General features: G+C 34.0%; 2 long non-coding RNA genes across 2 annotated transcripts in view; one reads left to right on the forward strand and one right to left on the reverse strand.

The window, feature by feature from the left end:
- The first annotated feature begins 5,287 nt into the window (after window positions 1–5,287).
- LOC131156253 (uncharacterized) overlaps window positions 5,288–13,027 on the forward strand; it is a 28,204-nt gene continuing 20,464 nt past the window's right edge. Inside the window, exon 1 of the long non-coding RNA XR_009136938.1 lies at window positions 5,288–5,491. This is a non-coding gene — a long non-coding RNA (uncharacterized LOC131156253). The remainder of the gene's footprint in view (window positions 5,492–13,027) is intronic.
- Window positions 5,294–13,027, reverse strand: part of LOC131156254 (uncharacterized) — a 14,289-nt gene continuing 6,555 nt past the window's right edge. The window contains exon 2 of the long non-coding RNA XR_009136939.1: window positions 5,294–5,410. This is a non-coding gene — a long non-coding RNA (uncharacterized LOC131156254). The remainder of the gene's footprint in view (window positions 5,411–13,027) is intronic.

Below are 13,027 nucleotides of genomic sequence, written 5' to 3' on the forward strand. Positions count from 1 at the left end.
TATGAACATTTGACTACCACTTTATTGTATAAGAAAGATAAAGTCACTCATGATGTTGTTTGTATTACATTGATTAGTACTGAATGCAGAAAGAAGGATCAGAGGGTCCATAAAGAAACAGCAGAAACACCAACAATAAGGGGACGTTCTCAGAATCGTATGCCTGGAAGGAAAAGTAAATCTCATGGGAGGAGTAAATCTCGTGGGAGACCTGCTAAAGATGAATGTGCCTTTTGTCGTAAGAGAGGGCATTGGAAGAAAGATTGCCCTAAATTACAGCAAAAGAATAAGGGCAAAGCACATTTAAATGCCAATATAGCCAATAATAATGGAAGTGAGTTAGATTTTTCTCTTGTTGGAACATCTTCGTAACATTATATTGGTGAGTGGATTTTGGATTCTGGTTGTTCCTATCACATGTGTCCCAATAGGGAATGGTTTTCTAATTTTGAAGAATTAGATGGTGGGGTTGTTTTTATGGGAAATGATAATACTTGTAAAATAATTGGAATAGGATCAATACCGTTGAAATGTCAAGATGGAACTATTAAGACCCTGACTGATGTTAGGTATGTTCCAAGCCTAAAGAAGAATCTGATTTCATTGGGTGCCTTAGAATCTAAAGGGTTCACTATCACTTTAAAAGATGGAACCTTAAAGATTAAATCAGGTGCGCTGGTGGTAATGAAAGGAATAAGGAAAAATAACTTGTATTATTTACAAGGTAATACAGTTATTGGCTCAGTAGTTGTTGTTTTTGAGAAAGATGTAGGTTCAGATACAATCAAGTCATGGCATATGCGATTAGCACATGCAGGAGAAAAATATTTGCAACAATTAGCTAAGTGAGGTTTGTTAAAGGGTGCAAAGGTGTGCAAACTTGAATTTTGTGAGCATTGCATTCTAGGAAAACAAACTAGAGTGAAATTTGGCACAGCAATCCACCATACTGAAGTTATTTTAGACTACATCCATACAGATGTATAGGGGCCCACAAAAACGGCTTCGTTGGGTGGTATGCATTATTTTGTCACTTTTGTTGATGATTTTTCTAGAAGAGTTTGGGTGTATTCTATGAAACATAAAAATGAAGTGTGTGATATTTTCCTTAAGTGGAAAAAATTAGTTAAAACTCAAAATGGCAAAAAGATTAAACAGCTCAGATCAGATAATGGTGGTGAATACACGAGTGACCCTTTTATGAAGGTATGTCAGGATGAAGGTATTGCTCGACACTTCACAGTTCAAAATACACCACAACAGAATGGGGTGGCAAAGTGTATGAATCAGACTTTGCTGGAGAAAGTTCGATGTATGTTGTCTAATGTTGGGTTAGACAAAAGGTTTTGGACTGAGGCTATTAGATATGCATGTCATCTCATCAATCGTCTACCATCATCTGCAATAGGAGGAAAAACACCTTATAAGGTATGGTTTGGAAAGCCTGCTAGTGATTATGATTCTTTACATGTATTTGGTACTATGGCTTATTATCATGTTAAAGAATCTAAGTTGGATCCAAGAGCCAAGAAAGCAATATTCTTGGGGATAAGCGCAGGAGTCAAAGGATACCGTCTTTGGTGACTAGAGACAAAAAAAAAATGATTTTAAGTAGAGATGTAACTTTTGATGAATTTGCGATGATGAAGAAAACAATATGCAAGGAGTCACGAGTTGAAGAGAAGACTAGTGGTACTCAACAACAGGTGGAGGTTGAGACAATTTTGAGAAACCCAGTGAGAAATGAGACTACACAAGGTAACTCTCCAGTTACGGTGGGGAATAGTGTACAAGAAGAGGAGATTTCAATTCGAGAATCTTCACAGCAACAAGAATCAATTATTTCTCAAAGGTCAAGATGAGAAATTCGAAAACCTTCTCAGTATACTGATATGGTGGCCTATGCACTTCCAGTTGTAGATGATAATGTTCCTTACACTTTCAAAGAAGCAATGAGGAACTCTGAATCAGACAAGTAGAAAAAAGCAATGGATGAAGAAATGCAATCTCTTCATCAGAATCAGACTTGGGAGTTAGCCCAGCTGCCCAAGGGTAAGAAAACAATTGGTTGTAAATGGGTTTATATAAAGAAAGAAAGATTTCCAGATGCAAATAATGTTCGATTCAAAGCTAGATTGGTAGCTAAGGGCTACGCACAGAAGGAAGGCATTGATTATAATGAGGTGTTTTCTCCATTTGTTAAACATTCTTCCATTCGAATTTTGTTGGCTTTGGTAGCACAATTTGATCTTGAACTAGTTCAACTCGATGTAAAAACTGCATTTTTACATGGTGATTTGGAAGAGGAAATCTATATGACTCAGCCAGATGGATTTCAGGTTGCTGGAAAATAAAATTAGGTATGTAAACTGGGTAAATCGTTGTATGGTTTAAAACAGTCTCCAAGACAGTGGTACAAACGATTTCATCAGTTTATGATGGATCAGAAGTACATCATAAATAAACATGATCATTGTGTTTATTTTCGAAGACTACAAAATGGATCTTTTATATATTTACTTTTGTATGTTGATGATATGTTGATAGCTTCAAAGAATAGGGAAGAAATCAACAAGTTGAAAAGTCAGTTAAATCAAGAGTTTGAGATGAAAGATCTTGGTGAAGCAAAGAAGATACTTGGCATGGAGATTCACAGAGACAGAATGAGAGGAAGAGTTAGTTTGTCTCAGAAACAATATTTGAAGAAGGTAGTACAGAGTTTTGGCATGTCCGAGTAGTCAAAACCAGTAAGCACTCCTCTTGCTCCTCATTTCAAACTTAGTGTTGCTTTATCTCCTAAATCAGATGAGGAACATAAGTATATGTCACAGGTTCCTTATGCAAGTGTTGTTGGTAGTCTGATGTATGCAATGGTTTGTACTAGACCTGATATTTCACAAGCTGTTAGTATGGTGAGCAGGTATATGCATGATCCGGGTAAAGGACATTGGCAAGCTGTGAAATACATTTTGAGATATATTATGAATATGATTGATATTGGTATAGTATTTGAGAAAAATAATAATATTGATCAACGTGTTGTTGGATATGTGGATTTGGATTTTGCAGGTGATTTGGATAAACGTCGATCAACTACTAGATATATTTTTACATTTGCTAATGGTCCAGTGAGTTGGAGGTCTACCTTACAGTCTACCATTGCTTTGTCTACAATAGAAGCAGAGTACATGGCAGCTTTTGAGGCTGTTAAAGAAGCAATTTGGTTGTAGGGTTTACTTGAAAATTTGGGAGTTGTTCAGAAGCACATGGTTGTATTTTGTGATAGCCAGAGTGCTATTCACTTGGCAAAGAACCAAGTCTACCATGCACGAACGAAGCACATCGACGTTCAGTTTCATTTTATGCGGGATATTATTGATGGAGGCAAGATACTTCTTTAGAAGATTGCTACAACTGAAAATCTCGCAAATATGTTGACCAAGATTGTGGCAACAATCAAGTTCAAACATTGTATGGACTTGATCAATATCCTGCAAATCTGAATATTTTTGGAAGGCGCCGATGATGTGGAACTTCAGAAAATGTTGGTGACTGAAAAATTTGTTGAATTTATTGTCAAGGTGGAGATTTTTTGTTTTTGTGCCACATTGGTAGAATGCTTCCACATTAGTATAAAAGGTTGTTTTGAATTTTTTATATTATTGGTCCCACATTGGAGAGAAGTGTTTTTTAGACTTGAGGTTGAAGCTATATAAAGAGCTCAACTCTTCATTTGTAAAACACACCTCAAAGTTGTACTTTGTCAAGAAGTAGTGGATTGATCATCGGCGCCCGAGGATGTAGGTAATTCTATACCGAACCTCGTAAATTTCTTGTCTTGTTCTTTTTATTGTTTTATTATTAGTTTCTGCATAGCTTTAATTTTCTTATATATTCAATAGCAATAGTTGTAGTATTGGTGTTTGGCACAAGTGGGGTGCCCGACACAACATACACAAATCAAGAGGAGGAGCAAAGGGAGTGCCTATTAATTCAAGAGTGAAATATGACTTTGAGTTCCCTATGGGTCTCGTGGGACCATATTATGAAACGCACCCCTAATATTTTTTAAAAGAAAATTTCAGACAAAACTCCAATAAAATGGTGAGATGTAAGGATGAGAGGTGGAAAGATGAAATCGAGGGAGGCATGCTCATGTAATGCCCCTAAGGATGCCTGAGGGCTTCCTGAGGAGCAAAAGAGGTTAGGTGAGAAAGAAAGAGAAAGAGGGATCCACAAGTGTTTGTCTTTAGTTTTGCAAAAGATGAAATTTAACTAACCCGAAAACAAAAATTAAAAAACACTTGGACTTTTAAAAACTAATAATTGTTTTTGAAAATTTTACAATTATGCAACAATAAATAAGTTCTAATTTTTTTCTATATGATGCCATGGACAAATTAAGGTGTCAACACAATTAATTTGACCAAAAGTTTCTTAATTATAACATTCTTTTGACTTGAGCTCAATGAGTGCACTCAGCCTTTTGGCTTATAGACAATAAAAGAAACATGCACAAACATAACTTACTGAAAAAAGAACACAGTTTATCAAGAACATAAATTATTTTACTAATAAAAATGAGTAAACATACATATTGTACAATGCTTATAAAGTTAGAAAGTCAAACATCCTATGCATCACAAGGTTATTGACTAGTACTCTAAAAGGGTATATTCATTTTTACAATTACTTTTTAGCCTCATTTTTAAAATCTATAAAATGTCACTATAAGTGCCGACAAAAAAAGAAAACACACGACGTTATTAGTAATTGAATTTCATATTGACTATTTATAAGATTAAACAACAAAACTTTTAATAGAGAAATATTAATAGTTGATATTAATTAATTACTTACCATAACTTCTTATTGCACTACTAAGTGCCCATTAGTGTCAAAGTAATTAAAAATATTCCTTATTTACACTTTGAATAGATTGCTTAATGGAGAACAGTAGGTGGTAAGGCCACATATAGGGTACAACTCATTATCATAGATATGCATGTCTAACACTTGTGCAGCTGCATATATACATGTAAGAGAGAGAGAGAGAGAGAAGTCTATATAAGTGCCAATTATTGTGGCTATGCATGCCAAAAATTTGTGTGGTTGCATGTATATGTAGTGTCGGCATCCACACATGTTTCCCTCAATATATGGCATAAAGCTCAACATGCGTGTGTGTGTGTGCATGGGTGCGCACGCGCGCGCGCGCGCGCGTGTGTGTGTTAGAGAGAGAGAGAGAGAGAGAGAGAGGTTTATATAAGCCCCAAAAGGTCATTGGTTTTCCAAGATAAATCCTTTATCAAGCTTTCTTTAGCAATTTGGATTTTGAAAATGGATTCAAAAAGCTATAATAGGATGGTCCATAAGTGGGTTATAATGGTGAGCTTGGTAATCATAGTCACTCATCCTTTTCAATATAATAATGCTCGCCAACTCAAAGCATCAACATATGGAGAAAAGGTTGAGAAAATAGTAAGGGAAAGTATTGAAAATGAAGAGAATGAGATGGATGGAGCACGAGCAATGTAGGGGAGAATGGACTTAAAGGATGTTTTGCGAGCAAAAACCTCACTGATAACCAAACTGTATTCCCCGACTCATACTTATCTTCCATGTGGGCTTTACAACGTCTAAGCCATAGTCTCCAAGAAATTATAGTAGGTAACAAACCGATGATCATACCTTTTTGGGTTAATTTTTTGTCAAATCTGAACCATATGCCGGTTTTCACCCTCCAAGGTTCTTCATCAACATTTAGAATTCCCATGACAAACGTTGCCCTCTTCCAAACCATACTTGCGATGGATCCTGTACTCAGAACATGGTTGAGAGATTCCTCTTTTTTATCCACATAGCAATTGAAACATGAAACTATATCAACTCCCAGTTTCTGCTCTCTCTCATCAACAGGAAGACATTGGAACATGGCTTTCCACATACACATTGATACTTTCTTAGGTAGTAGTTTATGCCAGACCCACTCCATCCATGGGTACAACTCCCCTTTAATTCTTATCACCTCCCCTTTAATTCTTAATTTTCCATTTATGAAAGGCTTCCAAATAAACACATTAGATCCCAATTTGTGCTTTATAGACAATAACAAAATCTCATTTGTTTTGGGGACCTCTACTAATTCTTTCAGCATATCAGTATCCCATTTTTCAGACTCCTAGCAGTATTGAATCTTAAGCTCAGGATGTTGGACCGTATAAGAACACTCTGCGAGAGGACCACTGCTTAACCCCTTATCAAACCAAGAAGAAACTTTTCCTTCTTTAACATTCACGTAAACATTCTCATAGACATCTAGAAAGACCTTTAAGATTGTCTTCCAAAACTGAGAGCCCGTAGAAGTATAATTGATTGAAGTCATGTGACCAGATTTAACGTATTTAACCTTAAGGAAATGGGTCCAAAGATTATCTAAAGTCATCAATTTCCAAGCAAACTTCATGTGAAAAGATCTTTGAACGTCATTAAGGTCCCTTACACCAACACCCCCTTCATCTAGGGGTTTACAAACTTTTGACCAAGCACACCATTTCATTTTTGTCCTACCATTACTCTTCCCCCAAAGAAAAAAAAAAGAGAATGGAATTAATATTTCTGATCACCACCAAAGGAACTAAGAGAACTACTAGGGTGTGTGTCGCCATGCATGATAAAGCATGTTGAATAAGGATGAGACGACCTCCCTAAGACAGCAACCTCATCTTCCAACTCACCCTATTAATAATATACAATGATCAAAACCCTAATATAAAATATGCAATAATCAACGCCCTAATAATAATAATATGCAATACTCAAAACCCTAATAATAATACGCAATAATCAAAACCGTAAAAATATCACATAGATAATAACACCATAATATCACAATAAACAAAACCCTAAAAATAATATTACAATAAATACAATAAAAATAACATGCAAATAATCACAACCCTAAAAATATTACACAAATATGACAATAATCCAAACCCTAAACATAATATTGCATAAATACAATAAGATGAAAATAATCGAAACTCTAAAATAAGACAATAATCAAAACCCTAAAAATACATAAACAATAATAACATGAAATAATAAAACCCTAAAAACACAAACAATAATAACATGAAAATAATTAAAACCCTAAAAATAATACAAAAGCGATGTGACACAATAACATGATGATAATCAAAACACTAAAAATAATACAATAACAACATTACGATAATCAAATCCCAATATTAATATCATATAAATATAACAATACTAACAGTATCAAATCAAAACCAATAATATCACCTAAATATGAACATGATAACGACAACAATATAAAATAATGAACAATAATATCACATAAATACAAATATGATAATGACAACAATTTAACATAATAAACAATAATAGAATATCTACATGATAATAATAATAATAATAATAATAATAATAATAATAATAATAATAATAATAATATAACATGATAAACAATAATATTACATAAATATATACATGATAATAACAATATAATAATCAATAATAAAATATATACATGATAATAACAACATAACAAAGACAAGAAGAAACATAAATACCATAAAAAAAATAAAAAAAATAAAAAAAATCTCACCTTTGGAGAAGGAAAAGGAGAAGAGCCCGTGAGGGAGGTTGGAGATGGGCTGGGCCGTGGCTGAGAGCAGGTGAGGAAGGTAGTCGTGAGGGGATGAGTTTTGGATTGGCGTGAGGCTGAGAGGGAGGCTGCTGTGTGGTTAAGTGTGTGCATGAGGGCTTGAAGAGGGGTTGGAGAGGGGTTGTGCACTGTGTGAGGGTGGAGAGGGAGAAGGTGAGGCTGTGGTGGAGGGAGAAGGTGAGGTTGTGGTGGTGTGTGGAGAGGGTGAGGCTATGGTGGTTTGTACACAGCTGCCGTTCCTTCTCTGCGGCAGTTTCTTCCTTGTGTGGTACCCTCCTTCCTCTCTTTTTCTTTTCTTTTTCGCTCTCTCTCTTCTTATTTTTTTACCTTGCGGCCTTGTGTGTCTGCTGTCCTATGCGGACAACAGCTTTATAGCTGCTGCCCCTCCTTCTTTCTCAGCCCTAGTTGTCCTTGCATGGCCCCTGCCAAGTCCCTAAATGTTGCCCTAGCCTTCTTTCTTATTCTGCATGACCTTTTGAGTGCATGTTTATGGGCCAAACTTTGCATGGCCCATGCAATGCTCTCTCTCTCTCTATGCATATATTTATTAGCATAGTGTTGGCCCATAAAATAAGGTGTCAACACACAATTGATTTGACCAAAAGTTTCTTAATTATAACCTTCTTGTAACTATAACTCAACGAGTGCACTCAACTTTTTAGCTTATAGCCAATAAAATAAACATGCAAAAGCATAACTTACTGAAAAAAGAACACGAGTTATCAAGAACATAAATTATTTTACTAATAAAAATGAGTAAACATACATATTGCACAATGCTTATAAAGTTAGATAGTAAAACGACATGAGGGTATTGATTAGTATTATAAAGGGGGTATTCATTTTCACAATTACTTTTTAGCCTCATTTTTAAAATCTATAAAATGTCACTATAAGTGTCCACAAAAAAAGAGAACGCACAACATTATTAGTAATTAAATGTCACATTGACTACTTACAAGATTAAGCACACTATAAGAAATTGATTTTTAGTAACAAAACTATTAGTGAAGGATTCAATTTCATCACTAAAAGTGGGTATTAGTGATAGTTTTAGCAACCGTCACTAATACGACACTATTAGTGATGGATTTGAAAATGTCACTAGTAGTTTCGTCACTAAAAATCGAAAAATATTGCAGAAAAATATTTTTCGCGCAGAAATTATCCTAGGAAAATATTAGAGACAATTTCTGTGATATTAGTGATGAATTAAATCCGTCACTAAAAGACACTTATTAGTGATGAATAGATAACTGTCACTACTATATATTATTTAAAAAAAAATTATTTCACAGTATTAGTGACGAATCTTCAAATTCATCACTATTAGCCCCTTATTAGTGACATATTTGGGAGCCGTCACTAATACTTTTTTTATTGAAAAATTAAAAAAAAAATTATTTCACAATATTAGTATCGAATTTGTAGATTCTTCACTATTAGTTCTTTATTAGTGACAGATTTGAGAACTGTCACTAATACTTCTTTTATTTAAAAGAAATAAAAAAAAATTTTCATAATATTAGTGATGAATTTGAAGATTCGTCACTATTATCCCCTTATTAGGGACAAATTTGGGAGCCGTCATTAATACTTATTTTATTGAAAAAAAATAAAAAAATTTATTTCACAGTATTAGTGATGAATTTGTAGATTCGTTACTATTAGCCCTTTATTAGTAACAGATTTGGGAACCGTCACTAATACTTCTTTTATTTAAAAATAATAATTTATTTAAGAGTATTAGTGATGGTTTTGAAACCGTCACTAATACTCAAAACTCTTAATCCCATAACTCCCCCCAAATTCCCTCCTTCCTCTCCCTCCTGCTCCTCCCTCCTTCTCCCAATCCTACTCCTCGCTCATCCTCCCTTCTCCCTCTCAGCCTGCTCCTCGGTCATCCACCTTCCTCCTTCTGGCCTGCTCCTCCCTCTTTCCTGCCATCTCCTCCATGCCCCTCTTGGCTTTCTCCTCCCTCCTACTCCTCGCTCATCCTCTTTGCGCGCAGCGGCATCCTCCCACCACTGAGTCTCGAGCCACCGCACACCTCGTCGTCGCTCGTACATTTCCACTATCTTCCCCTTTTGCCAACTCCGCCTCCACTGCTCTTAGGCAACCTCCTCCTTTTCTTCTTCTTCTTCCACAAAGGATTGCATGTGCGTGTGCATGTGTGCGTATGGTTGTGTGTGTGTGTGTGTGTGTGTGTGTGTGACAGTGTGCCTATATGTGTGTGTCGTAGTGTGCGTGTGTGTGTGTGTGTGCGTGCAAAAAAATATTTGTGCATATGATTCATATATATGCAATATCCATTATATTGATCCATATGAATTCTCTGGTCTGTCAACTGAGGAGATGAAATGATTTTTGTCCTAAACTGAGGTGAGATATTAGAGTTATAATAAAGTGTTCAATGAGTATGGTTTGTGCCTCAATTCCTAGCATGGTGTCCGGGATTAGTGTCCTTCAAATGACGTGTTTGCCCCTTTAATAATGATTTGAGGGTTGGCTTTTCAAGCTTGTTCTAATCATTAGGGCTAAAACTAATCCCTTGGCATACCACTACCTCCCTCTTTGGAATTGATGGAGACAACTTCTTTTTCTTTTTCTTTTTCTTTTTCTTGTTTAACATAACAAAAAGTATGGCACAAGCACACGCATACAACTTAGTACGCTACAAATAGGTATTACAAAAGTGCCCCAGGTGTCATCATATTCATCACCAGAATTATTGTCACTGGATTCAAGATTTGTTTGTTGATTCATTTTTAAAACCATGCTTCATAATTAAATTCTAGTCTTAAAATGTTTATTATTCATAATGGGACTCTATAATGGATAAGCTTAAAAGATGCAGTTATCAATTTGATGAAAAGCTTCTAAAAAATTTGATTATAAACTCCAGTATGCGAGTTGTATTTCATACCTTATTAATCTAGTTTATCGATGATGTTCAACTTAATTTCACCCCGACTAAAAGAACCCAAGAAGCCCATCCTCCATTTATCACTACAAAAAATGTTATTAAAGTATTAATAGCAAACTAAAAATCATCATTAATAATGTACTTTTAGTGACGGTTTCTAATGCATCACTAAAACTTTCGTTACTAAACGAACATTTTCCTGCTCTAATGATGACGTCAATATATTAGTAACGATTTTTTAGTTATTAGTAACGAAATCTATTGGCCACTAATAGTCTACTTATATATGTGTGTGTGTGTGTGTGTGTGCGTGCTCAGTTAATGTTGATAATTAATAATGTGTTCATGACGACGTGTTTATATATTATTCTTTTGTGATGTTGGAGAGTTTATTTCATTGAGAATATATTGTCGTCTTCACAATCCGCTTTTTCCCTTGAAATAAGATTGTTGTGAGCAGTATATGGATGATAGCTTTTAAACTTTTGAAATTTTATAAATTGAAGTTTGAGATGTAGACACACATTTTTTATTGGACTTCTTATGTCTAAATTAATTGCAATTGTATAATGAACTAATGCTCAACTGATCTTATGAATTTCAATTGATATTAATGAATATGAATATTTAATATGACTAGTAATATTATAGTAAAACCCTGGTTTTGTTACAAATCATGAAGCCATATTAAATTATCACATTCCAACCTAGCACACAACAACGTTATAGACTCGAAGACAATATGAAACACTAGAGAATGCTAGAGTAAATGGGTTTTGAATTTTTCTCGTAATGTTATTGTTTCAGTAATGCCTCGTGAAAAACTTTTGTTTTTTTCATTTCTAACGTAATCTTAGAGTTTCATGTTTTTTCCTAGATAGTTTGAGAATAAAAACTTATTTATTTGTGAATTGTCCCAGAATTACTTTTTAGAATGCCCCATTTGTATGGCATGATTCTAACCTCATGTTTCCTAGATTAAAAATGACCAAAAAAAATACCAATTAAGAAATAAAACCAGTAATAAACTTCAAATTTTGAACTGAAATTCGGATTATGTTGTTTTTGGTTTTAAATATATTGATATTACAGCCATTTTGACCCATCCATTTAATGAATAGGAAGCAAAGGTAAAGTAGTTTTATTTATAAATGTGTGAACTGAAAATCTTTGAAAAATTTAGATTGAAATGTCGAATTGCCTAATCTTTTTTATGGATGGTTATGTATTATAAATGGTAAATGAACTACAAAATACATGTTTATGTGAACGTCAACTGCTGATGATGCAAGTATATTGTGACATTGCATGCGTAGCGGATTTTAGGTTGGGTGTTGCATTGCTTGAATGTTTTATTTTGTGAAAACACCAGTTTAGGTACAGGTTTTATGAGCAAGGTCAATTACAAACGGCCTGCTGCCAAAATTTTATTAAATTTTTTCAAAAAAAAAAAAATCATGTGCAAAGATAATTATGATACAATGAAATGTTAATTTGTTTAAATGATGTGAGTGAAAGTTAAAACGAACGTCATTCCATGAAGCCCTATATTTGAATCCTATAACATACATGGCATTATCATTTTCTTTCAAACTATGGATTATAAACGTTATCAATTTGTACACCACCAGGGATATTCTGCTTTGAGAACGAGTTAAAGTGTTTACGTGCGTGGGATTTGAGGCAGGGCAAGTGTATATATTTAGCGTACATCATTCACATTCATTTCAATATTCATTTAGGATAGAAAATTATTGTACAGTTGTACTCTTATATTTTCCTGCTGATTATATAAGCGCAGCTCTCTTTATATGCTCTCCATTGTATATAATTTTTATTTATGATTCTTAATTTGTAGTTCGCAGATGTTATTAACATCAGCGCAATGTCATACATCGCCTAAAGTCGCCAGATGCAACTGTGATTATTTCTTATAATTTTTATTGTTATTGTAACAAATGGAATTTTAATTTTAAATTGAATTTGATATCTATTTGTATGTGAATTTTGAATTTTTTTTTAAAAAAATTTGTTATCTAACAGCTGTTATATCTTTATTGTAATTGGAATTGTTTTTGAATTTGAAATTTTGAATAATTTATGAATTTGTAGTAATATGGTTTCAGGTTATGTATGCAAAAATGTAATTACAAGATTTTACATGAACTCATGATAAAAAACTAGTATATTAAAAAAAATTTAAACTTTTTAATTATTAATGAAGGATTAAAATTTGTACTAAATCGTAGGGTATTAGTGAAGGATTAAATTCACACTAATAGTAGGCTTGTTAGTGACGAATTTAAATCCTTAACCAATTATTGTACGATTAGTGGCGATTTTAATCCTTCACTAATACTGACTATTAGTGCGAATTGTAATTCGGCGCTAATACCCTACATTAATGA

This window comes from Malania oleifera, chromosome 5 (genome assembly GCF_029873635.1).
Source record: "Malania oleifera isolate guangnan ecotype guangnan chromosome 5, ASM2987363v1, whole genome shotgun sequence".
In the NCBI taxonomy this organism is placed as follows: Eukaryota; Viridiplantae; Streptophyta; class Magnoliopsida; order Santalales; family Ximeniaceae; genus Malania; species Malania oleifera.